The 27,285-nt window shown below is 46.1% G+C and overlaps 1 pseudogene; it reads left to right on the top strand.

The window, feature by feature from the left end:
* The first annotated feature begins 11,899 nt into the window (after positions 1-11,899).
* The window catches only part of LOC125514854, a 33,230-nt pseudogene continuing 17,844 nt past the window's right edge, over positions 11,900-27,285 (top strand).

Here is a 27,285-nt window from a genome sequence, read left to right as displayed (position 1 = left end):
TGTTAAATTAATTAATTTTAGCTATGTTATAGTTTGAGATGAGGGCTTCTTACCATTTTTACTTCTACTAGATTCATTTGTCACCGAGTTTTTAGAGCAGGGTACTTGACAAATGAGTTAGATCACTTTTCTGTCTGGGAGTCGATTTTTTGTGCGTTAGATGGATTGACAAGTACCAAATATTGATGCCAAGCAGAACTAAAACCTGTTCATTGATTACCTTCAGTCCCGCATTCCAATCAACAACATTGGGCCGCGCGAGCGCGCGGGTGGCGCAAGAGGCAATGGGCAGCCGGTGCGTGAGTGTGTTAGCAGTGGGTATATCTGAAGATTATTTCTCAACTCAGCATGTGGGTAGAGACTAAAAAGACGATGCCATGGTAGCATGGCAGACCTGGCAAGTGCCACCAACATCATGATATTCTTCCTTTTCTTAATTCCTTGATTTGAAAAATAATTTGCTCTTCGTGTGTAGGAACATAGCAGTCGGGCAAATGACACTTTGGCATCTTGATCTATAAGGGAAATAATTTCTTTACTTTAGAAAATGTGGGTTTGGATTGGTCTGTTGAGTTATGGCTGGCTGATCGGAATAATTTTCTATTTAAAAAAATGTAGCAAATAGCATTTCTTAGAGATTGGTCTGTTGAGTTATGACTGGCTGATCGGAATAATTTTCCTATTTTAAAAATGTAGCAAATAGCATTTCATTAGAGATGGCTCTGCAGCAAATTACAAATCGCGCAAACCAAGCCATCGCCGCCTCATTGCTCTCGCCGGGAGCGACAACAACCGCCGGTCTCTTCTTCGCCTTCTTAGCCGGCATCTCCCCCATCCGGATGCCCTGCGGCACGAGCCACTCCGCCACCGCCTGGGCCTCGACCTCTGGGAAGTTTAGGTCCGTCTTCGGCCGTCCGGCACGCCACACCGCCACGTCGTAGGCACGCGCGGCCTTATCGGCGGTGGGATACGTGCTGAGCCACGAATGCTACCCGGCGTCGGAGAACTCCAGTCCGAAGTTCCCGGAAGCTTCGCCCTCATGCCGAAGAAACCGGACTTGCCCTTCGGCCTCTTCTTCGGCGCCATCGGTGAGCGGGCGGCGGCCGAGCGGGGAGCGAGGCGGCAACGTGCGGGGCGGCGGCGTGCGGCGCGGGGCGGAGGCGGAAGGAGCGGGCGGCGGACGGAGCAGCGCCAAAGAGGAGGCGGACGGAGCGGGGCCAGGCGGAGGCGGCCGGAGAGGAGGCGGGCAGGGTCGGGGCTGGCGGAGGCGAACGCGATGGGGCAGCGCGGCGGCAGGCGGTGGCCAAGGCGGGGTGGAATCAGTGGCGGGGTTCTGGATCTACGGCGGGGCGAGGCCTTAAAAAGTTAACATGTAACTCTTGCAAACTATTTCAAGAGCCCGTGGCAATGCACGGGCACTCTACTAGTATTCAGTGGTATTGTTGGGAAGTGAGCCCAGGATGGAGGCTAGGGTGAAAGCCACGTAAGGCCCAGTCCCTAGGAGCTGGAAAGATGGCTAAAGGCCTAGTTTGGACTGCCTCGAGGGCATTTTTCAGCCCAGTTCACAGGAAGGCAGAGTTTTTCTCCCTTTTCTCTGTGTTACTTCAGTGACAGAGAGGAGTTTTAGTCTAGTTTGCAATGCTTTCAAATATATGAATTATGAATAATGCAGCCCGAGATGTTATTTTGAATGAAAAATAAAGAGTTGGCAACTCATATTTCAAGGATCAACACAGTGCACACATATTCCATATAACAAAAGCATAATATTTGCACAAGTTTTGCAAATCAAAAGTGGTACATTTTCTTAACATTAATCTTCACTAACCTAGAGCAATGTCAGTAGCAACCTGGAATGTCCTGTAATACAACAAAGATAACATTTGTCAACAACAGCTAATGAGAAGAAAGATATGGTATGCAGAACATTAGGATGGAACTCACTATCAGAAGATTGTATGCTCTCATCTATAAAAATTCATGTCATCTAAAAAAATATGGTATGCAGAACATAAGGATGGTACTTTGACATTCCAAACATGTTTCGAACTAGGAATAGAGCTAGAGTTGATAACATCCAGATACATGGATTTAACCGTAAACTCTCCATTCCTGGTTAGCTTCCAGCACAACTGGTCTGGACGTTGAGAAAGCTGCACATCCATCAGTCTTCTCACTAGATGGAGCCAGGTTTCCCAACGGGCTCCGACAAGTGTTCTCCTGAAATGAATATTGAGAGGAGTGGACTGAAGCACGGTTGCAACGAAAGCGTCTCTTCGTTGAACAATGCTATAAAGGGAAGGATATTGAAGCGCGAGGGGTGTTTCCCCTAGCCATGTATCCTCCCAGAATCTCGTACAGGTACCGTTTCCGACTAGAAACTTTGTCCTATTGAAAAAGACTTATTTAACTCTCATCAGTCCTTTCCAAAAAGGCGAGTCCGTCGGCCTGACTGTCACCTGGGACAAAGTTTTCGAATGAAGGTACTTATTATGCAGAATCTGCGCCCATGTGGCCTCCGACTCTACAGATAGCTTATACAACCACTTGCTGAGAAGACATCTGTTCTTAACCTCAAGATTTTCGATACCTAGACCCCCTTGGTCTTTCGGTCGACAAATAATATCCCATTTAGAGAGTCTATACTTTCTTTTCAGGTCATCACTCTGCCAGAAGAAGCGAGGTCGATAGAAATCCAGTCTTTTCCGAACTCCAACTGGTACCTCGAAAAAAGAAAAGAGAAACATAGGCATGCTCGTGAGTACCGAATTAATGAGAATTAATCGGCCCCCATATGGCATCAGCTTGCCCTTCCAGCAACTCAGTTCTTTTCAAATCGATCCTCAATACACTTCCATTCTATATTTATTAGCTTACGATGGTGAATTGGTATACCCAAATACGTGCAAGGTAAAGCTCCCAGTTCACACCCGAACAATTGTTTGAATGCCTCTTGTTCCTCTTTGGCTCTTCCGAAGCAGAACAATTCACTTTTGTGGAAGTTAATCTTTAACCCGGTCAATTGTTCGAATAAGCATAACACCAGCTTCATGTTTCTCGCTTTTGCCAAATCATGTTCCATGAAGATAATAGTATCATCGACGTAAGCGTACTGTAGGATAGACACTCCTCCATCAACTAGATGAGGTACCAGGCCACCTACTTGACCAGCATCCTTTGCCCTTCCTATTAGAGTTGTCAACATGTTGACTACAATATTGAACAGAATAGGTGACATTGGATCTCCTTGTCTCAGGCCCTTATGTGTTTGGAAGTAGTGACCTATGTCGTCATTCACTTTGATTCCAACACTCCCTTTTTGCGTGAAAGATTCAACCTGGTGTCTCCAGGCCTGATCAAAACCTTTCATGTGCAATGCCTGTTGCAGAAATGGCCATTTGACTTCATCGTATGCTTTTTCGAAATCCACTTTGAAAACAACCCCGTCTAGTTTTTTCGTATGGATTTCATGGAGCGTTTCATGAAGGATCACAACCCCTTCTAGGATGTTTCTGTCCGGCATGAAAGCAGTTTGGGTCGGCTGCACCACAGAGTGCGCAATCTGTGTGAGTCTATTAGTCCCAACCTTGGTAAATTTTTTGAAACTAACATTAAGAAGACAGATAGGCCTGAACTACTCAATTCTCACAGCCTCTGTTTTCTTCGGAAGCAAAGTTATTGTTCCAAAATTCAGGTGAAACAACTGAAGCTTTCCGGAAAATAGATCATGGTACATTGGTAACAAATCCCCTTTAATTATGTGCCAGCATTTTTTTAAAACTCCACCGGGAATCCATCCGGCCCCGGAGCTTTATTATTCTTCATCTGGGAAATAGCTTCAAACACCTATTTCTCCGAAAATTATCATTCTCATCTGTAGCCAACTGAGGAACATCCTCAATCCTAGACTCATCCAAGGACACAAAATTATCCTCTGGAGGCCCAAATAGCTGCTTGTAATAATTGGTTATGTATAATTTTAGGTTTTCCTGTCCTAAAATCTTCCCCTCGTCTTGCTAAAGCTAAAAGATTCTTTTCTTTCTATGCTTGCCATTGGCGATCATATGGAAGAATTGAGTATTTCCGTCCCCTTGGACAACGTTGCGAACCTTAGCTCGCAATGCCCACTTCAACTCCTCTTCTCGCAGAAGTTCTTTCAGTCTCATCTCCGCGTCTACTTTAGCGTGAAGCTCCGAGGTTTCTAAAATTGTGGACTCGGCTTTTAAATCTAGGGACTGAATAAGTGTAAGGAGCCTTTCCTTTTCAACCTTATAGATCCCGCTGAGATGCTTAGCCCACCCTCGCAAGAAACTTCTCAAGTTCCTAATCTTATTCTGCCATCTCTCAATAGATGACCTCCCCCTGCATCTTTCGCCCATTCCCTGGTTATCAGATCCAGGAAGCCTTCTCTTTCAAACCACGCTAGTTCAAAAGAGAAAGCGTTTTTATTACCCACATGCGTTGCCTCACCGGAGTCAACCAGCAAAGGGGTGTGGTCAGAGATTCCATGAGATAATGCTTGGACTGTTACCAGAGGGGATTTTTGTTCTGAGTCGACGCTCGCTTGGACTCGATCCAGCTTCTCATACGTCGGGTTTTGCAAGGTATTAGCCCAAGTGAATTTTCTACCCGAAAGCTCTATCTCTCTGAGATCCAAGCTTTCAATAATGGTATTAAACATGAATGACCACCTGGCATCAAAATTATTATTGTTCTTTTCTTCTCTCCTTCTAATAATGTTAAAGTCACCCCAACCAAGATTGGAAGCTGCTTAGACCCACAAATACGGACGAGATCCGCCAGAAAGTCTGGTTTAAGTTTCGGCCGCGCGGCCCCATATACCGCTACCAGGCCCAATTAAAGCCATCGACCTTGGATCTAACCCGAAATTTGACGGCGAAATCACCCATAACCACACTTCGGACTTCCAACATCTCACATCTAACCCCAAGTAAGATCCCCCCCGATCTTCCTCTTGGGGGAAGACAATGCCAATCAAAATCGACACCTCCTGATAAAGTGCTTAGAAACTGAGGAGAGAAATTGTCTCTTCATGGAAGCATCTGCTAGAAACCTTCTTTTAGCCAAGTCCGTCATACCTTTGCTATTCCAAAAGATGCCTCTCATAATTCATCACGGAATTTTTTAGTACAGATCCTAGCACTTCTACGCACCGCGGATGCTGGATAAATCTTTCGCCTCCACTTACGTTTAGGCTTGTTCTGATCCTCTATCCGGTCCTCACAACCGGTCTCCGTGGATCTAACAACCTGAACCTTGACCAGGGCAACATCCCCTAGGGTCATAGAACCATCCTCCTCCTCTATCTTAGGGAGGGATGGGGCAAGATCCATACAGAAAGTATCTAGCACACTGACTCCCAAAGCATCTATGTCAGAATCGTTCATAGGTTTGACCGCTGCTAAGTTGCGAATCAACTCTAAAGCATGTTCCGCTTCCAGGTCCAGGATATCATTAGCGGATTTAGAGTTTTCACTTTCATTACTACCTAGCGAAACTCCTAACTGATTTGCATTGTGAATAATCTCATCATTTGAAAAGTGCAAAATGGAATTGGAAGTGTTGGCACACATACCAGTAGTGACCTCAATGTCACGAAGCTTGGCCGCCCGCATGGCGCACCTCAGCTGCATATCATCAACATTCGGCTGGTCCTGGAGGCGACAGCTCATCCGTCTCCCCTCAGACACAGGATTCGGAATACCTCCAAAAGCAATGACCTCCTCCCGAGTCACCCCGTTTGGGGTGAGGCCTCCTGCCCCACCCCCAACGCACGGCCATGCCGCTACAATCGGAGAGTCACCGTGATCCGCCGGCAAGCGCGGGGTTAGTGATTTTAGGATGTTCAGATTATTAGCACATATCCGCATGCACCTGGGTCTAGCTTGAACGGTGCCGATAGAAGGTGCCATGTAGCTTGTGCAACGAAAAACCACACTCCAAAAATCTGAACTGAAGTGCAGCATCTGGACATCCAAACATCTTAACCAAATGGAGAGGGTGTGGGGGTTGCACATCTGCAGGAGCTCATTTGAGCTTCACGAGCGGCCACGGCGGTTAAGAGAAGCAGCGTCACGGAGGGCGGGGGTGCCGGCTGCTGGCAGGTTGGGGCGGCGGGGGAGAGGACAGACTCAAGGATGAGACCGTCGCCGGAGTGGTGGCAGGGTCGCCGGACGAAGTTCACCGGCGGCGAGTAGATGGCGGCGGCGGGATGGCCTCATCGCTGGTGGCTAGGGTTGATGACCGACGAGTGGCACATGATAGAGGAGCATGGGGATCGGGGAATTGTTTCGAGCATGTTTGTTGAACGGGCAGGACACGCGCCCTTGTCCTCCCCTGGCCCGCTCGTCGGGGGCACGATCGCCCCACTTCACCCAAAACCCTCCCGCACCCTCTCTTCCCTCTCTCCCTCCACCATGATCAGCGCCCCAACGAATCCCAGCAACCCAGTCGCGGTCGTGCACCCCACGGCGAAGAAGAAGGCTACCAAGTAGCCGCGGTCGGAGCTGACGTCGGTGGAGCTCGCCAAGCTCGACGCCGAATATGCCAAGAGGAGGAACCGGTGGGCAAATGTGGAGGAGAAGAACGCCGTTGCCGACTACACTGCTGATGAACTACGTCGATATTTCCCAAAGAGGAAGGGATGATGCAGCACAACTACGATAGGTATTTCCCTCAGTTATGAAACCAAGGTATCAATCCAGTAGGAGAACCAAGCAACACTATGTAAATGGTACCTGCACACAAAGAACAAATACTTGCAACCCGACGCTTATAAGTGGTTGTCAATCCCTTTTTTTGGGTAACGACGCCAGATATTTTCAAGTTGACGGGATAAAAAATGTGATAGAATTGATAAATAGATCTTGATAAAACGCGAAATAAAATAAATAGAAAAAAAGTGTAGCAAGGTATTTTTGGGTTTCTATAATAATAGATCTGAAAACAAAAGCAAATAAAAATAGATCTTAAAGCAAATATGATAAAGAATAGAACATGCGACATAGATTTCACTAGTGGCTTCGCTCAAGAAATAGCACACGGTGGGTAAACAAAGTACTGTTGGGCAATTGATAGAAGATCGAATAATTATGACGATACCCAAGGCAATGATTAATATATAGGCATCACGTCCAAGATTAGTAGACTGACTCCTACCTGCATCTAGTACTATTACTCCACACATCGACCTCTATCCAGCATGCATCTAGTGTATTAAGTTCATGGAGAAATGGAGTAATGCAATAAGAACGATGACATGTGAAGACGAGATCTATTCATGTAGGAATAGCCCCCATCTTATTATCCTTAATAGCAACGATACATGCGTGTCTTGCTGCCCCTTTTGTTAGTGGGAAAGAACACCGCACGATCGAACCCATCACAAATCACCTCTTCCCATGAAAAAAAATCGATCTGGTTGGCCTAACTAAACCAAATATTCAAATAAGAAATATGAGGCTATAAATAATCATGCATGTAAGAGATCAAAAGAAGACTCAAATAATATTCATGGATATAGATATGAACTCAAAGTTCATCGGATCCCAACAAACACACCGCAAAAAAGAGTTATATCAAATAGATCTCCAAGAGACCATTGTATATATATTGATAATCAAAAGAGAGAGAGAGAGAGGAAGTCATCTAACTACTGACTACGGACCCGTAGGTCTATGATGAACTACTCACACATCATTGGAGATGCACCAATGAGGATGATGAACCCCTCCGTGATGGTGTTTAGATTGGATCTCGTGGTTCTGGAACTTGCGGTGGCTGGAATTATGTTTCGTCGACTCCCCTAGTGTTTCTGAAATATTTGGGTATTTATAGGGCGAAGAGGCTGTGCGGGAGGCTACCGAGGTGGGCACAACCCACCTGGGGGCGCCCTGGTGGGCTGTGCTCCCCTCGGAGCCCCCTCTGGTACTTCTTGGCCCATCAGGTGTCTTGTGGTCCAGAAAAATTCTCCAAACAGTTTCACTGCGTTTGGATTCCGTTTGATACTGATATTCTGCGAAGCAAAAAACAAGTAAAAACAACAACTGGCACTGGGCACTATGTCAATAGGCTAGTCTAGAAAAGATATAAAGTTGCTATAAAATGATTGTACAACATCCAAGAATGATAATATAACCACATGGAACAAGCAACAATTATAGATACGTTGGAGACGTATCAGCTGCCGAGGTGGCCTCGCTGTGTGCCGCGCAGCACTAGGCCGACGTCGACGACAAGGATTCCATCGTCGCCAAGGCGCACGTCCTCCTAATGTTAGGGTTGTGCCGACCCCTGCTGGCTATTCTCTCGGTCGCTGCCATGGCCGCGGCCAGCACAGGCTCGTCGCCCATTTGCCCTCCGCAGCACTATTCCCCGAGCTCGTCCGTCACGCCTGAGACGCCAGGGTATCATGCGCTGTCGCTGCACAGCCATGGGCAGACATAGTTCTCCACGTCGCCAGACTGCAGCGTGGTCGCTCCGGCCACACCCGCGGGCGTCATCGACCTCAACGTCATGTGGGGGTTTAGTGGAGCTGGCCAACCGTCTGACAGAATGCAAAGGAAACAACCCCAGTCGTTCTCTTCGGCGATCAAGGCCGGCGCCCGCAGGCTGTTCGATGAAAGGCCACTACCGACGCTAACGGTCGACGACCCTGACTACGCGACGTTCATGGTGAACGTCATCTTCGAAGGCCGTTGTGAGGCCTTTCAAGTCGATGGCCAAGGCCAAGCTTTTGATCCCGACACTACCCAAAGCAAGGACGATTGTGACCACTATGAAGACATTCAATTCTCCAGCCATGATGAAGATAATGACGACCATGGAAACTCATGGCATGAAGATGATGACATGTATTGTGAAGATGAGGAAGAAGAGGTCGACATTTCGGCGGAGCCATTGGTGTTTATCGATGAGCTCACCCAAAGGCCCGAAGCACAAAATAAGAGGCAAAGCATTCACACGGGATCGTACGCCCAAGAGGTGGACACTTTGGTTTGCGAGAGTTGGATGGAGATAGCACAAGATCCAATGAAAGGTGCCGAGCAAAAATGATCCGTCTTTTGGACAAGAGTTCATAAGAACTTTCATGAGCGAATGAAGTTGGGTCTTTTACATCTGTGTCCCTAACTCGAACCCACTACTCAGATTTGCCTCTAATTTCGAAGCCTGCTCAAATTTGCCCTCCTCCGTTATGTGCCCTTACAGAAATGCCCTTCCGTGCCGTTTCCGTTAGGTCAAAGGGCTTTGACCATTTTCTGGATGTTAGTCGGACATTTTGCCCCTGACTCCATGTGACACTTACATGCAGGACCCATTCAAAATAAAAAAAAGGAAAACTAGGACAGCTCAGATCTACCATGGGTCACCCACTTACACATGGGACCTACCAAGGAAAAAGAAAAAAACACTTTCCCTCATCCCTTCTCTTTCCCGGCCGTCAACGGATGTGCTCGCCGTAGGGAGGCGGTTGACCACGCGGGGAGGGCGCCAGCCATGCAAGCTACGCGAGGCGCAAGCTCACCGGGCTCAGCAGGGTGTGGATGCACGCACGCATGGCCAACACACAGCCAAGGTCAGTCATGGCGGCCGGCTTCGAGTAGGGGGCTCCGGGCACAGAATCGGGCAGGGGATGATGAGAGTAGGGGTGTGAGCTTTGCTAGATGACTTGAGAGAGGTCGGGTTGGTGAAGAATGGCTCATGGCGGCCGAATTTAGGATGGGAAGAGCGACGGCCTTGGCGGAGTTCGACGTCCCGGGCGTCGTCTACGGCAGCTCCAGGCCCGATTCACTGCGCAGGACGGAGGGCAGGCACTCGACGAAGCTCATGGACATGCTCGTATGGCTGGATTTGGACTCCGGCCGCGGTGGCTAACGGCGTCGTCGACCGAAGCTCTCAGGCGCTCTCAGGCGATTGCTCCCATGATAGCTCCAATGATAGCTACGGGCGACGACTCCACCCCTTCCGCCGGACGACCCCGAGCCTCCCACAGCGGCCCTCACACGCAGGTGCCTGTCCCTCACCGGCAACGGCCACCGGCCGAGCCGCCAGGCCTCGCTGTGACCACATGCGAACAGGAGTTGACCCTGACATTGGGTCCAATGGCCCACATGTCATGGAGAGAGAGAGGGAGACATTTTTTTATTGGTGGGCTCCACATGTAAGTCTGAGAGAAAGAGGGAGTTTTTTTTCTTTTCCTAGGTAGGTCCCACCTATAAGTGGGATGTGCACATAGGGGCAAAAATGTCCAGCAAATGTGAGGAAAACGGTCAAAGCCCTTTGACCTGACGGAAACGGCACAGAAGGGCATTTCTATAAGGGCACCTAAAGGCAGAGGGGTAAATTTGAGTATGCTTCGAAATTAGGGATAAATCTGAGTAGGTGGTTCGAATTAGGGAAAGAAATTCAAATGGCCCAATGAAGTTTGCTCCCTACCAATTTGCGAGTAGCCGCAACATCAATTCAATCCAAAAGAGATGGGGGTTCATCCAACAAGTGCAATAAATATTTGTGCCGCGCTTGAGGACGTTCAAGCACGTCCCGTGAGTGGCCTAGGCATTGGTGACTTGGTATGAACCTCTTTTTTATCATGTGTCCTTTCATGTTAGTATGCCATTTATGTTTGATGCATTTTGTGTCCTTCCATGTTACAATTGTGGCCGCATCTTTGATTGTGTAGGCATTCCAATCTTTGGAAGCCTTCAAGGTCCAACACAAGAACAAGCCGTTTATTCTCATGCATTGTTGGTCGCTCATCAAAGATTGCCTCAAGTTCAAAGACCAAATGTGGCGCTCGTAAGAAGAAAGGAGGGAAGGCGGCTGTGGGTGATGAGGGAGACTTGCTCAAGAGGCCGAGAGGCAAGACAACTCAAAGGCTGATGTGAAGGGTGATGCGTTGTCCATGGCCTTGCAAGGAACTTTGGAGAATGTGATGAGGCAAAATGGAGTGAGGGAGGAGAGGAGGAGCAAATGAATATATACATAGATCTACAAACGAAGAAGCTTGACATGGAGAAGGCCGTAAAAAGGAGGAAGCTTGACATCGAGGAGGCCGCTCAACTGAAGAAGCTTGAGATCAAGAACACCAATGCCGAGACCAAAGCAAAACAGGTAGCACTCGCGTTCATGAGCGTCGACAAGAACAACATGTCACCGAAAAGGACGGCTTGGTTCACGAACTGACAGAAGGAGATGTTCACTTGTGACGGCCTGAACTAGGTGAGACCTCGGCCGCGATGGCCATCCATTTTCAAGGCTGCTGGCTGGTGTGCCGGTCGCTGGCTTTGTTGCCGGCGTCAAAAACTTGTCCATTTTAAAAGTTGTCTTCTGTGTCGGCCGCGGGCTTTGTTGCCAGCCCCAAAAACTTGTCTATTTCAAAGGCGAACTAGTGTGCCTGCCACTGGCGTTATTGCCGGCGTGAAACTTGGATGACCATTTTGTAGGCCGCTGGCTTTGTTGCCGGCCGATATGAATTGGCGTGAATGCGGCCACTGGCGTGAACTATGGCCGCTGCCATTTAGCTATATTCTTTGCTCTTTTCATATTTGCATGCACACGGAAGAGATGCGGCCGAAGATGCGACCGTGCGTTGTGCGCACATCCGGCGTATTCACAAATACGGATAAATACGGTCTTATTTTTAATCCTAAATGGTTGAAAAGCGAACGAAACAGACGATGGTTTGGGGTGCGTTGGAGACTTGGCCTGAGATCGCCTCAACTGCCGCTCCGAGTTTTCGGGAAGTCCGCGCCGTTCGGGCCAGCTCCTCTCTCAAATTCGCAGATGCTAGGAGCTGCCGCCCCCCACACCAGAAGTCCAACCCCCTGGAAAATCCCCAAATCTCCGCGAACCGCCGACGAGCAGCAAGGCGGCGGCGGCGATGGCAGGGACGATCTCCCGCATCCTGCTGGAGAACTTCATGTGCCACTCCAGCCTCGACATCGAGCTCGGTGAGCACGTCAACTTCATCACCGGCCAGAACAGCAGTACGTCTCCACTCAAACCCTAGCTCCCCTCCCCCCATTCCCCCGTCCCCCTCTCATCAATGCGCCTCTTCTTCTTCGTGCCGGCGCAGGCGGGAAGAGCACGATCTTGACGGCTCTCTGCATCGCCTTCGGCTGCCGCGCCAAGAACACGCAGCGGGCCGCAACATTGAAGGAGTTCATCAAGACTGGTTGCAGGTCACGTCTGCCTTCTGTACCCGCTCACATCTTTTATTTTATTTTCTGCAAATAACTATCGATTGCCGAGTCATTGTCCAAAAAAGAAAAGATTTTGCTTCGAGGATAGCTTTTCGTTGGGAATAGCTGCTGTGTGGTGAAAATTCCTCTCGTTTTGCAAAACATTTAGAGCTTGTTCGTTTAATCCCTTACCCAAGGGGACTGGAGAGGTTTGAAGGGGATTGGGGAGGAATTTGACATACAGGGGATTTAATCCCTCACAATCCCCTTTACCCCCCTTAAACCCAATGCAACATAACAAGTCCTTAGGAATATTGAAGGCTAGGCAATCTCTTCGGTTGTACAACATGCATTCCTGTACCACAGAACAAGTTACTTGTCCAACCCTTGTCCGTATCCTTGCCATTGCACATGACACTAACAATCTTCAAAATTTCTTACCTGAAAATCTGCTGGGGTCATTTTTAGACCATGCCACAGCTGTATGCTTCAGAGAAAAGAAGAGAGATCACAGGACTTATCAGAAAACTGAAAGACCGGTCTTGTTTTATCGTATTAATTGATGTATTTTTCAAACAGGGCACCAACTGTCACACACCAAATTGTTAATATTAACAGAGTAAGTGAATTGTACTCTGCACTAGGCAGATTGCCAATAATTTCACTTTGCAGCATGTGCCATATGAACACATGTTTGAAAAGATCCATAAAAGTTCATACATGCGTATTATGGTATGAAATGTGTATCTATAGTTTTGGTTAGAAAAACACAATTTTGGTTCAAAATTTCATACATGTTCAGAAAATCTGGACAACGTTCTATTTCCAACCGGGATCACACCCCTTTCCATTAATTGCTTAACGGAAATACAGCAGTCTCAATAGTTTTTACAGCCATCGCCCATTGGGCTACTAGAAAACGACTAAGCAAAAGGAGACCGAAAGGGGAGAGCAAGTTGGAGCATCAACAGGAAACCCGCAACAAATGACTCTAGAACGAGTCATCCACCACGGGGCAAAAACCTGTTGACACCAACCATCCCATCCTCAAAGCGAACAACACGAAACGAACATCCCACGAAACCAGGAAGCCAAGTATGGGACACCACCACCAAAAGGAACCACCGAACATCTCAGCGGGCATCAAACCCCAGTGAGATCACAAACTTCTAAGTCTACTGGGCAGAACAACTTCAAGCACCATTTCCCAGCATGAGCCTCCCCTGGTAGCAGAACGATCCGCCAACGAAGCAGCCACGCGCACCATCTTCTACACTCTAGCCTGGACGTTTTCCTTGTCGATCCCTTTCAGCAGACCTGACCAATACATCAAAAAGGAGCATGCAGTGAAAACAGCCTCCAACGGGGAGCGAATGATACATTTGTCAAACGTTGCCCTGTTACGAGTGCACCAAATGCCCCAACAGAGAGCAGCAACAATAGTCATGTAATGCTTTTTACCACCAAGAACATATTTATAGATCCATGCCCAACTTTGCCAAATGGTTTTAGGAGTGCAGGATGCTCCCAGGGCTGACCCAATCGCCCCCCAAACAGACCGAGCAAACACACACCCAAAGAAAAGATGATCCGCAGATTCAATATCATGGCAAAATGAACATGTTGGGTTCCCGGGCCAGTTCCTTTTCCGCAAGTTGTCCCTAGTAGGGATGGCATTCTGAAACAGCTACCAGAGGAAGATTTTAATTTTCAAAGGAATCCTAGCTTTCCAGATCAACTTGTAGTCAGGTCCTGACAAATCTTTTTCTAACCACTCATAAACAGATTTCGTGGTAAAAACCCCCTTGCTATTAAACTTCCGGACAACATGGTCAGGAGAGCCATTCAAAGGAAGCTTTTTGGCCCCATCCACCACACGAGCCCATTGATCGGAAAGCTCCGCGAAGAGATTGCGCCGGAATCCCATCACGAAGTTATTAGCGACAAATTTCGCTATGGTGCAGTCCTGATCTTGACAAATATCATAAAGAACAGGATAACATGTTTTCAGAGGAGTCTCAGACAGCCAGGGGTCATACCAGACCCTAGCCAGGTCACCCATGTTAATGCGGATTCCTCTGCCCTCCATTATAAACCTCTTTAACTTTCATAATAGCTTTCCAACAAGGGGAGTCATTGAATCGAGTCTGTACATTAGCCACCGTCTTGCGTTTAAGATACCGGGCCCGTACAATTTTTTGCCACAACCTGTCTCCTGACTCCAATTTCCACCACCATTTAACAAGGAGACTAATGTTCTGCTTATGAAGATCTTTGATACCCAATCCCCCTTTCTTCTTAGAACGACAGACCCTATCCCATTTGACCCAATGATAAGCCCGTTTATCTTTCTTCTTCCTCCAAAAGAAACGTCTTCGATGTTTATTCATCTTCTCAATGAATGTTTTGTTAAGGAGGAACATAGACATGAAATAAGATGGAATCCCATCGAGGCTAGAGTTAACCAAAGTTAATCTAGCACCAGACGAAGCAATATAGCTTATCCAAGCTGCTAGTCTTTTAAGGAGTTTGGCATCTGGGAAATCCCAGTCCACAGTTTTAAGCATAGTATACGTTACTGGGACCCCCAGATATCTCATAGGAAGCTTACCAATCTGGCACCCAAACATCTCGGCATAAATTTGGTCAATATCGTTATCCCCACCGATTGAAAAGACCTCACTCTTATCAAAATTAATTTTAAGCCCAGACATCAGTTCAAACAAATACAGAAGCAGCTTGACATTCAACGCCTTGCCCACATCATGGGAGAAGCAAATTACTGTGTCGTCTGCATACTGCAAAATCCCCACTCCCCCTTCAATGAGATCAGGAGCTAGCCCTTCAAACAGCTTATTTTTTTGGGCAGCCAAGACCATCTTGGTCAGACACTCAGCGGCTATATTGAACAGGAAAGGGGAATGAGGGTCACCCTGACGCACCCCTTTGGCGCTTTTAATATAGGGCCCAAGTTCATCGTTAATCTTGACACTAACCGTGCCATCTTGAAGGATCTGAGATACCCACCCACACCACTTAGGGCTAAACCCTCTTTTGCTATGACAATCAAGAAGGAAGTCCCAATTGACTTTGTCGTAAGCTTTTTCGAAGTCGAGCTTAAGAACAATACCCGTCCTTTTTTTAACATGGGTATAATGCATGACTTCATGCAAGGATAAAATCCCATCCATAATGTTCCTCCCTTTAATGAAGGCATTTTGCTGAATGCTAAACAATTTGGGGGCATATAAACTCGCTCTCCTATCCATGACCTTGGTGATCAGCTTATAAGGGCAACACAACAAGCAAATAGGTCTGTATTGTTGAATTCTATTAGCCTCGGAGGTTTTGGGCAGAAGGGTGATAATGCCATAATTCAAACGCTGCACATCAAGTTTGCCTTCATGAAATCACTCAAAAAGACTAAAGAGGTCCATGCAAACAACATCCCAGCAGTGCTGGTAGAACTCAGCAGGAATGCTATCGGGGCCAGGCGCACGATTAGGCTCCATAGCAAAAAGAGCAGCTTTGATTTCCTCTAGGGAAAAGGGTTTAGTTAACTCTTCATTATCACTTGAGGATATTTTTTCCTCATTAGACCACAAGGAAGCATCAACACTACACATATTGCCAGGTGCAGGTCCAAACAACTCCTTATAGAACCCAGTAGCATGTGCTAATAAATTTTTGGTTCCTTCGATAATAACTGAGCCACATTCAAGAGAACGCATCGTATTTTTCCTATGTCTCCCATTAGCCACTTTATGGAAGAAATCAGTATTATTGTCACCTTTCAGCAGCCACCTTTCGGTAGGCTTTTGGTGCCAGGATAACTCCTCCTCTGAGTAAATATTATTGAGTTCCACCAGGATATTAAGTTTTCTCATATATGCCTCCCCACTCAAATCAGATTTCTCTTCCAAGAGCTCCAGCTCTTGGAGTTCCAGCCTAAGTATATTTTTCTTAATCCTGATATTGCCAAAATTGTTAGAGCCCAACCCTTTAAAAAATTTCTTCACCCTCTTCAACTTGATATTCAGAATATCAATAGGGTCGTCCGTGTACACAGGTTTAGCCCATATTTCCGCAACCAGAGGGAGGAACTCTGGGTTGCTCAACCAAGCGTTGTCAAATTTGAAACACCTATTGCCTGGGGCCCTAGATGAGGCCACCCCTCCATCCAGTAACAGAAGATTATGATCAGAGAGGTCCTTGACCGTCTTCGCAATCGACACTAAGGGATATAAATCTTCCCAGTCAGTAGACATTAATACCCTATCAAGTTTTTCTAGAGTAGGATGCTCATGTTTATTAGACCAAGTGAAACAGCCACCAGCCATGAAAATCTCCCTCAAGCCCAACAAATGAATAATGGCATTAAAAACATCAGAAAAGTGGGATAGAGGAGTCTTTTTATTCTTTTCCCCACAATGTCTAATGATATTAAAATCACCACCCAACAAATATGGAGTGTCAACTCTATGACAAAAGGAGGACAACTCAGCTAGAAATTCAGGTTTATTCTCATCCTGAGCAGCACCATATACTACCAATAAAGCCCACTTGCATTTCTTAGCTTTATCAAAAAGATTGATCTGTAGTATATATTTGCCACGCACCACGTCTATCACTTCAAGTGTTTCTAGCCTCAAACCACATAAAATCCCACCAGATTTCCCAATCGAAGGAATCCATTCCCACCTGAATTCAGAATAAGGGTCGAACCTCCTAAAAAAGGAGGGCTTATAATTCTTTTTCATGGTCTCTTGCAAACCAATGAAATCCACTTTATTGGTATTAATGATATCAGTGAGGCAGGAAGCCATACCACTTTTTCCTGCCCCCCTACAATTCTAGAAGGCCCCAATCATTTATAACGTTTAGGTTTCTCTCTCACCCTGGTAGGCCTACTAGGATTCAGAGTAGCCCTACCATCAGCCTCTTTCTTCTGCCTCCGAGTCACAGGTCTAACTGTGATGTTAGGGGACGAAATCTCTACTTTATCCTTCATAGGGGACTTTTTCTTCTTTCTTCTAGAACGAACAGGAATAAACGGGACATCATCTCCCGTGTCCTGATCTTCCCAGGTTAAGGAAAGAGGGGCAGCGTTACCTAAGCCATCTTTGATGGTGATATCCGTAGGGTTGGTTTTTTTCTCATGAAGCAGTTGTCTAGATGTTTCAAGTTCACGAAGAATATCAATAGTATTGAAGTTATCATCAGGTATATTGACCCCCATAAGAGAAGCACGTAACATGATAGCAGTATTGGACAGAGCAGAAAATTGATTGCCATTAGAAGATGGGGGAGTACCTTCGAAGTTGCGCTTCTTCAGCGATCAGCTGCCCTCTGCTCCACCCTAGCAAGCTTCTGGTATTGGTTGCGACCCTCAATTCCAGACACCTCACGCTGCATTTCATGAACAGGAGATCCAGTAGGAGACTCAATAGTATACATACTGCGAGTCTCACTCCCCTCTTTAGATCCATCCTCCAGCTCAACAACCCGAGGCATATTAGGCCATGCCACATAATCTGACAAACGAGGGATAGTATTCGCATCATTTTCTCCATCATAACACATAAATGCAGGCGAGGGAGGGACAGGAGTCAAAGCCCAAGCACCTGGATTCTTTTTCCCCTCATACCTCGGAGAGCCACCCAAGGGAGCTTTTTCATCCATACCAAGGTTACTTTCTGTGCTCACATCAGTCTGTCCACAGGAATTCAAAGCCTCATGCTCATCAGCCATAGTATGAATCAGAAGCTCGGTATGATTCTCTTCATCAATCTCTTCTTCCTCTTCATTTTTGGAAACAGCAGACAACCGAGTGGTGGCAGAATAGTTCTGACAAAAGGAATCCCCAACAGCAGAAGCACTTGTCCCTCCTTGCTCATATGAGGTGGAAGCATGGAAATCAAATCTCGCTTTTTTAGGAGCAGAAGGAGAATTACTGTCAACGGGAATGGAGTATTGACTCGCAGCAGGGGCCCCCACTACCAGACGTTCCACTTCATAATAGAAATCATAGAATTGCTCACCCAACATTCCTTCAGCAGATGGTTGAATTTTATCCACTTCCCTGCATCCCAGAAGAATGCGGGCATACTCAGGTTTATGCAACGTAGCTTTATCCACTTCCAGAGTGACCCCTACCACTGCCCCAGTATATGAAACATGTTGAACACATCGTTTCTCCAAAGGGACATTTCGGACGCGAACCCAAGCTTTCTGCAGATCAGCTTTGGCCCCTACAGATGCTGACCAAGGAGAAATGGATACTATGACAGAATCATCGAGAATAGGAAGTTTTTTGCCATAGCAGCAAGCTCTTTCAACCTCACGAGCATTAGGAAACCTCATCACAAACTGCGTAGGACTGATTTGGCGCGCAGTGCAATGCCATTTCTTAGGCTTTTGCGCAAAGAAGCCATTAAACTCATTCTCAATGTCTTTCACAGAAGCCACGCCCTTCACCAGAGTAATCACCACAGTGTTAGTTTTCTCACCAGCCTGCTTATTCGCACATCAATCAGGGATGAAGAAGAAACCCTGACCAGGGGATTGGAAACCGCACATGAATGGGACACATTCCCATGGCTAAGGAATCTGACACAATTGCGCCATGTGCCCAAGTTTACCACACTTCTCACATCTAATGGTAGGACAACGAGGAGCAAAGTGACCTGTAAGGTTGCAGTTGAGGCAGCGTTCCTCCGCGCCCTTGTTGACAGGAGCAGGCGGAGCTGGTGGGGGAGCCAAGATCTCCGTCTTTCGTCGCCGTCTTCGTGTGCGTAGGCCACTGGTCCTTGGAGCCCCCGCCTTGCATCTTCACCGCCGCATCCCATCGATCTCCAGTCGCCGCACCTCCAGATCTGGCGCCACCGGGCGGCGGGGGGTTCGTGCGCCGCCACACCAGATTACGTCCCTGGCTAGATGAGGCCTGCGCACGCCCCCCGCCGGTGTTGCCGTGGCCCGCGCCCTCTCGACCCCCGAACTTGCCGCCGCCCCGATCCGCCATCTCTTGAGATGCAGCCGAGCCGCTCGCAACTTGAGCGAAGGATCGCACGTCCCCGGCAACCTTCCCTGGCCACCACTGGAACGAATCAGCAGGTGGATTAGAGGGAGGGGAAACCCTAGATCTGACCCAGAGGTGGAAGAAGAGATGTCGGAGGTGCGAGTCGCCCGCTCCCTGGGGTGGGGGATCTGCACGCGTCTTCTTATCCTTCCCGTGACCTGCGCTGGGGTCCTCATGGCAGCCTGATGGCCATGGATCTGGCCCTCCCTCCCCCAAACTCGCGCCAGGTGGAGCGCACCGAGGGGTGGTCTGCCGCCATGCCCCACCCCCATGCAAGCCGGCCCCAGGAGCAGCGGGGCGCATGCATGGCTGGGGAATTCGCCGGTCAACCCTGACCAGGTGACACGGAAAGGAGATGGCATCGCCGTCATATACGCCTTCTCCTTCCCGGAGCGCCCGCGCGTCTATCGTCTGCCCGCCGGCGTCGAGCAGCACCAGTAGGAGCGCCTCGTGTCGGAGAAGCAGAGTCCCTGGCTGAAACAGGATCGAGCGCCGCGATCGGAAATCAGGAGCAAACGAGACCTCCCATCTCGTATCATCAGGATCGCCCGCATCGCCCCCCTTCCTCGACGGCCGCTCGCCACGTGCGCCGAAGTCTCCGCTCGCCGCCGCGCCGCACACGGTGCCCGCGCTCGCCGCCATCGCCTAGCTAGGTACTAGCTCTGCACCAAATATTTGTTGCGAGTGCCCCGGTCCAACAGCGTTCTATTTGCTCGGATCACACAGTATTCTTTTAACAGAAAATCTGTAGGTATACATTCTGCCCTATAATAAACGTGTAGCATAATTACTTTAAGATTTTGATGGAAATATCCAACAGATAGCCTGCCTATTAAAAGCAGACAGTCTCTGGGGTTAGACCTTTGCAAATTGGTGAAATAGCGGCTGAACCTGCTTGTTCACCAAAGAACAAAATTATATTAAACAATTCCAAATGGTCAACTACCGGCTGAGTGACTGAACAATAAATCAGAATGTTGGCTGGGTAAATGACTGTACAGGTTCCAGTAGTTATCATCGTCTTATGGATGATTGTGGAGCTGATTTCTGCATCGATCACACTTAATATGTTTCTACTGTACAACCTCTGGTTAATGGTTTTGCATTTATCCTCCGACTCTCCTATCTCTCTTCCTGTGATCTATTGAAAAATAGTTTATTCTTTAAATCACAGCTATGCAGCAATTGCTGTTGACATCAACAACCAAGGGGAAGACGCGTTCAAGCCTGACATATATGGAAACTTAATTAAATTGGAGCGCAGGATTACCAAGTCATCTAGTTCTACTATCTTAAATGATCAACATGGTACACATACTTGATCCTTCTTCCTCCTAGTTGTTGGTTGTGCCTGTCTATTGTAAGCATTTCTTCTGCAAAGTTGTTTAGACCTCTTTTAGCTGTCATATTAGTACTTTGTCAACTTGTATTGTTTTAAGGGTAATCGTATTTTTCTGTGACCCTTAAGAGTTCTCACGTAGTTGTATTTTGCTATTCAGAGATGATACATTTCTGAACTTAGGATTGTTGAATTTGTTATTTGATTATCCATTCTTGTGTCCTGGCTGCATATCTTTATTCTATTTAATGACTATTTCAAGTTTTAATATTAAATTATCACATCTTTCACATCCTTGGTTCTATCAACTTTTCATGTTGGCAAAAGACCTATATGTTCGTTGTGCTTGACTTATACTGTACATGTTTGCATGGCCGCAGAAAATCTCCCTTTTCACTTTATAATTAAATAAGCTTTACGTGTCCCAGGCCTTCATTTACATGTTGCATCCATTTCCATACATTATTAAATGCTAGTTTGGGATGAAAAGAAACAATGTAGCAATTAATTTTATTCTTTTTCAGAGGATTACTAGTACGTATTTTCATTATTTTACTACAAAATATTATATTTTGACAATTGTTTTACTTGTGCTGGAATAGGGAGGAAGGTGGCACATGGCAAGGATGATCTTAATGAGATAGTCGAACATTTTAATGTAAGTCGCTTGTTTGCTGATGTGTACTATATTGTCAGTAGTTATGTTTCTCTCATTCAGTCATTTGTTCTGCTGTTTACTTTCTGTATTTGGTAAAATATGCAAAACCGGTGTAGACACTGATGGACCCTCTCATCTACCTTTCGTCGCCGCACTTTTGCCTTTGTTTCTATAGGAAAAAAAATTCCAGGTGAAGATGTTTTTCATACAGATGCATCTGCAAGAAGAGACCATAGCGCCTTCCTCCCTAGTTTTGCTCTCTCGCCCCACCTCAGCTACGCTATTGGTCTGCTTCGCAATCACATATCTATCACCCCCTTCCTCTTTTTTTTTGTTTGAGAAACACAGGATAGCCGCAAACACTCACATACAAACTAGTACATACACCCCTATGAACGCACACACCCTACTCCTATGCGCACCTCTGAGGGACCGAGATTGACGAAGTCAGCACATGCACCTCGTATTCGACGGGCACGTCGTCTCCCACTAAAAGAACATTGCCAGAAATGTGTGCAATATGGGCTCTGGTCTTGGTGATCTTGATCAATGGTTGCTCCCAGCTAACACAGCATGAGTCCAGTTTGGAAACCTTTCACATGATATCTCCTTGAAATCTACTTTGATCTTTATGCATACACAGACTCGATTTGACATGATTCCTTTGAACCAAACTAACCTCCTGAGGAGCAACATATCTATACATGTCTACAGCTAACTAATCTCCGTCATCGTATCTCAGGCGCAAGAACCTCGGAGTGTAAGCTATTGGTGCATCATTAGTTTTTATATATAAGCATGGTAGTATCAACACCTGCAGTTTGTTTTGTCTGTTTTCACTGCCATGCATCAGCATTATTCAATCATTCATGATATGTGCATTGTTTATAAAGCAGCCTGCTTCAGACGTTCAAGAGTCGCATAAGCGATAAGGCGCCCTGGCAGCACCTTAGAAGTATGCCCGCTTAGGTGCTTAGGCGCCCGCTTTAGGCGCTTAGGCATCAGTTATGCGTCAGAGCGGGTGGTGCTTGCTTTAGATCGCTTTACCATTGTAAACCATGGATATGTATCTCCCAAGTCTTTTTGTTTTTGTACTATTCTGTGGAAGTACCTTATTAGAATCTAATGAATGTGTTATATTTCCACATCCTAATGCGTACACAAATTTTCAGATTGATGTTGAAAATCCTTGTGTAATTATGAGTCAAGACAAAAGTAGAGAATTTCTGCACTCAGGAAATGACAAGGATAAGTTTAAGGTAATCAATTCTTTCAGTTTTCTGCCAATACCATTATATCAATAAGTGTTTCCCTAGTTTTGTTTTATGTGTTGGAATATATATGGTTTGATGAACGTGAATGGAATTGTATAGTCGTACTCTGCAGGGTTTCCATGGTATTTTGTTCGCTTTTAGATGTACTCAACCGTGAAGCATGCCTTCAGTTAGTCAGTTTGTATAATACAATGATTGCATTTCATTTGCCTCTCGACGTCTTTCCAGTTGTGCACGTAACCAATTAGCATTTTTATATATTCCAATCGATCATCATATGAGAACACGACACTCTATGTATTCAATGCCAGACCAGATATATTTTGGTAGCTTACGACTTCATATGAGTGTATGACCCGTGAACTGAACTGCTATTTGACGCAATGTTGTTTCTGAGTTGAGCTCATAATTCTGCCTTATACCTGTGCTTGCTATATCCCTTCTCTGATATAACTCTGAGCATTATTCCTTTTCTTTCACTGTCCATACATTATGTCCTGTCGCAGTTCTTCTTCAAGGCTACTCTTCTTCAACGACTCAAAGAGTTGCTTGAGACAATAAGAGATCAGGTGCACAAGGAAGACTCTGATGTTCAAGAACTGGAGAAGTCAATTAAGCCAGTGATGAGAGAACTTGATGAATTACGAGAGAAGATAAAGAATATGGAACACATAGAAGAGATAGCACATGAAATTGATAATTTGAAGAAAAAGTTAGCCTGGTCATGGGTTTATGAAGTTGACCAGCAAATTGAGGAACAAACAGTGAAACTCCAGAAACTCAAAGAGCGAGCTCCTTTATGCCAAGAAAGAATTGACCAAAATGCAGTGAGTTGTGTCCTTTTTACTGGGAACTCCATTGTGCCATTGTATCCTCTAGAGTAACAAGTGCGTTTTTACCGTATTTTTTTGGTAAACCAAAATAAATCTATGCAAGCTTGCTTACGTCACATACATCTATTGCCAATTTTAACGCCATCTGTTTGACTATGGGCAATTTCAAGTCATATTTGGCCAATATATTGATGAATGAGTGAACTACAGCATTAGTGTACCAAAACCATCCTGTATAGTTATGTTTGAAAATACATATTCTAAAATATTAAGTTTTTTTTTCCTATCAGGTCTTCAGTGTTGGTGGATCATTTACTAAATTGTTTTTTAATCTTTTAGGTTGTTATAGATAAACTGAAGAAAGAACTAATTGAAAAGGTAGAAAATCTCAGATCTTTGGAGGGCAAGACTTGTGAAGAGAACAACATGAAGAAAAGTATGGAAGATAACATTGCTGAGGTATGTGAGTAGATGATGTACCATCTGGTATGCTCAGGAAAAGTAGCTGTATCTGAAACAATAGGTGGTAGAGCCACATGCAGCTCTATTGTCTTTGTACATGGAAGTAAAAAAGTGATGGTCATGATAAATGTAGCAAATTATGATTGTCAAGTCTTTGCAATCCTTCTGGTTGTCATATCTTTGTGTCTCCAGTCCTTATTAAACCTATAAGCTCTGATGCTGGTCATTGTTGCAGAACTAAATCTGCAGTAATTTCTGGCTTAGTGATATGTTCATCTTGCCTGTGTCATAACATTTGCCTCGAAATATTGCCACTCATCATGAAGTGTTGGGATTCTATCTATTTGAAATTTAAGGATTATATGTTTGGTAATCTTGTTTGAAAATATAATGCGTGCATGTAAATTTATAGTCATATTCTCTCCTCATTTCTGAGTAAACACTCACACTAACTGATTCCTTATGTTCAAGACATTGACACCATGGGCATCTATTGCTATCGAAATGATTGTACAATGATTTAACTTGGCTTTCTTAACAATTGTTCATGTTCCTTTCGTTTACAGGCTGTGAAGCGGCAGATAGAACTAGAGGCGGAGCATGAGCGTGGTGCACGGATGCTACAGAGAAAGAATGGCCGCCTGAATCAATTGCAGGCACAACTTCGTGATCTCCAAATGCAGCATATGCAATTTACTCAAGTGAGCTGTTCTCCGAAACCTATAAAAAATAAATTCACCATACATGTAGTAGATAGTGTTACTCCCTCTATCCGGATATATAGGGCCTTATACATATTTTGAGATTTACTTTGACCATTGTTTACACCAATACTATATGATATGTGTTACAAAAATATATTGTCGAATTTGTATTTGAAAGAATATTCCAGTGATATAATTTTTATATCATGCATCTAATATTAGTGAAGATAAAGTAGATAAAGTACACTGCAGTTCACCACAGCCTGCTGTGATCACTAATATTATTGATCCTATTGATGGTCAAAGTAAATCTTGGAATACCTACTGGCCCTATACATCCGGATGGAGGGAGTACAAAACATTGAGTCTGGCGATCACAGCAGCCTTCATGAATTGGTGAAGATAAAGTACACTGCAATTCACAATAGCCTGCATGACAGGCTAATATTAGATAGTACGGCTGCTGTAGCTACAGCATGGCTCTAAGGGCAGCCCCAGTGCACTATATCTTACGCTATATCTGATGACATTAAATAAATGTTTACATATAGCAGTCTTAGTGCACTATATCTTAGTGTTGTATATAAAACAACCCTCATTTAGTATCTTTTGTGAGAGAAAAGTTATGAGATGTCTTAGATTTGGTGCTAAGATATATATCCAGATTGAGATATGGTTCCCCTCTATTTCCTCATTAAATAGAGTGTCGCATCAGATTTTTACCTATGACACTTTGTGAAGATACAAGCATTGAGAGTGCCCTAAAAAGTGCACAGCACATCACAGGATGGAGCAGCGAAGGAGTGAGCTGCAATCTGGACCCACAGCAGCTAGCATGGAGCAGGGGAGCCAGAACAACAATGGGAGAACATGGTTCTCAATCTGATGTACATACGCGTCAGTGCTATGGTGCCTTAGGATTGTAAGGCGTAGCTCTCGCCTTAGACATTTAGCACAGGACTACCATAGAGAAGTTCCTTGGCTTTCGCGTGCGCTGCCTCTGCAGCGCGCTCCCTCCTGCGGTCCACCTGCCGGCCGCCTGTTACGCTCTCTCCTGCGGGTGTTCGCTGACGTTTCCTTCTGTGCTGCCGTTGCCGCCGCTGCTTTCCAAGGCCGAAGCTGTCCGCTGCTCCCCAAAGCTCTGGCCTTCGCCCCTTCTGCTGCTTGCCCGCTGCCCTGCACATGGCTCTCCCTACTTCTGCTACTAGCACTGCTTTGCTGCTGCGTTTGCTCGTGCCGCTGCTTCTGCCCAGTGTGGCTCTCTCTGTCTGCTGCCCCACGCGCAGCTCTTCCTACAGCTGCAGCTAGCATACTTGCCTGCTGCTGCTAGGGTACTACTGCAGCCGCTGGTGTACTACTTCAGCTGGCTCCTATGTGTGCATTAGATTCCTGTAGCAAAAAAAAAGTCGTCCGGCATCTGTTTTCCCTCGTGGATGTTCTGTGATTCTTGACGGTGGTCTTTTCGTCGACTCCGTCTCGCACATGCACCTGTATTGGTGTTGCGTGCTATTTCACTAGTTGCTATTCATTGCTGCTCCTCGCCGGCATCTCACCTGCACGGCCTCATCCGCAGCCTCCCACGCATCCATGATGGCTCTTGCATCTTCATCTCTTGTGTGCTTCCTAGCTTCTAGGTATATATTTTTTGCTGCGTCCACTAAATCAGTTGCTATTTCATATTTGTTATGTCATGCTTGTCCACCAAATCTTGATACGTGAGCCTTCCTTTTCTGGTCCTGGTCCTTTCTATACAACTTTTGTGGCCTTTTCTAGTCCTTATTGTTTTCTATAGGATTTTGGTGTCCTCTTTTTGCGTTGTCTGTTGGCCCAGACCCGTACGCCGAGTACTTTCCGACGTACTTTGTATGACACAATTCCGACGACCTGTGCTTTCGGCCGTTGAGATACACGCGTACGTATACAAGGAGCAAGCAGGCAGACAAGCTGGTCAATGGATTCTTGACGTGAACTAGTACATGCACATGCACGTACGGAACAATCACGCCGGCTCCTTGATCGCTGAAGCAACTCGCCAGGAACTCACGCACACACGCGAAACAATACGAGGCGCTGATGGATAGCAATAGGTGCGTGTCGCACCTAATACTTTATTTCTTTAATCTGAGTTAATCTTACAAGGGTATACCTCCGTATATATAGTATCCAGGACCAACTCAATCTAACCTAGCCGGTTACCAAGTCCTAGTCCTAGTAGTACTATTAGGTGATTGTACCATGTCCGAGCCGGACAAGGCCGCACATCGTGGTTATTTCCAACAATCACCCCCCTAAACACGATGTCCTCACTTCACAGCTTGGACGCCGATCCTTCGCCGCATCTTCACGAACTTCTGTCGTTCCAAAGATCTGGTTAGGATATCTGCAAGCTGGTCATCGGTGCAAACATAGTTGACATCAATCTTACTTTCTTTCACGCACTCCCGTAGGTATCGATACCTCGTATCGATGTGTTTCCATCTACCATGATGACACACTAGATTCTTTCACAGAGAGATTGTAGACTTGTCGTCAACGTTGAGCACCACTCGTTCTGGTTCCTTATCTGTGAGGTCACTGAGTAGTCTTTCTAGGCACATGTCTTGACAAACCGCGGTTGCAGCTGCAATATACTCTGCTTCACGAGATGATAATGCGACCACCTTCTACTTTTGTGATAGCCAACTCACTATGCTTCCTCCTAAGAAATATGCCACGCCCGAGGTACTTTTACGGTCGT

This window comes from Triticum urartu, chromosome 6, assembly GCF_003073215.2.
Source record: "Triticum urartu cultivar G1812 chromosome 6, Tu2.1, whole genome shotgun sequence".
Lineage (NCBI taxonomy): Eukaryota > Viridiplantae > Streptophyta > Magnoliopsida > Poales > Poaceae > Triticum > Triticum urartu.
The sequence above is the reverse complement of the archived record's forward strand: the minus strand, read 5'-3'. Positions and strand labels throughout refer to the sequence as shown.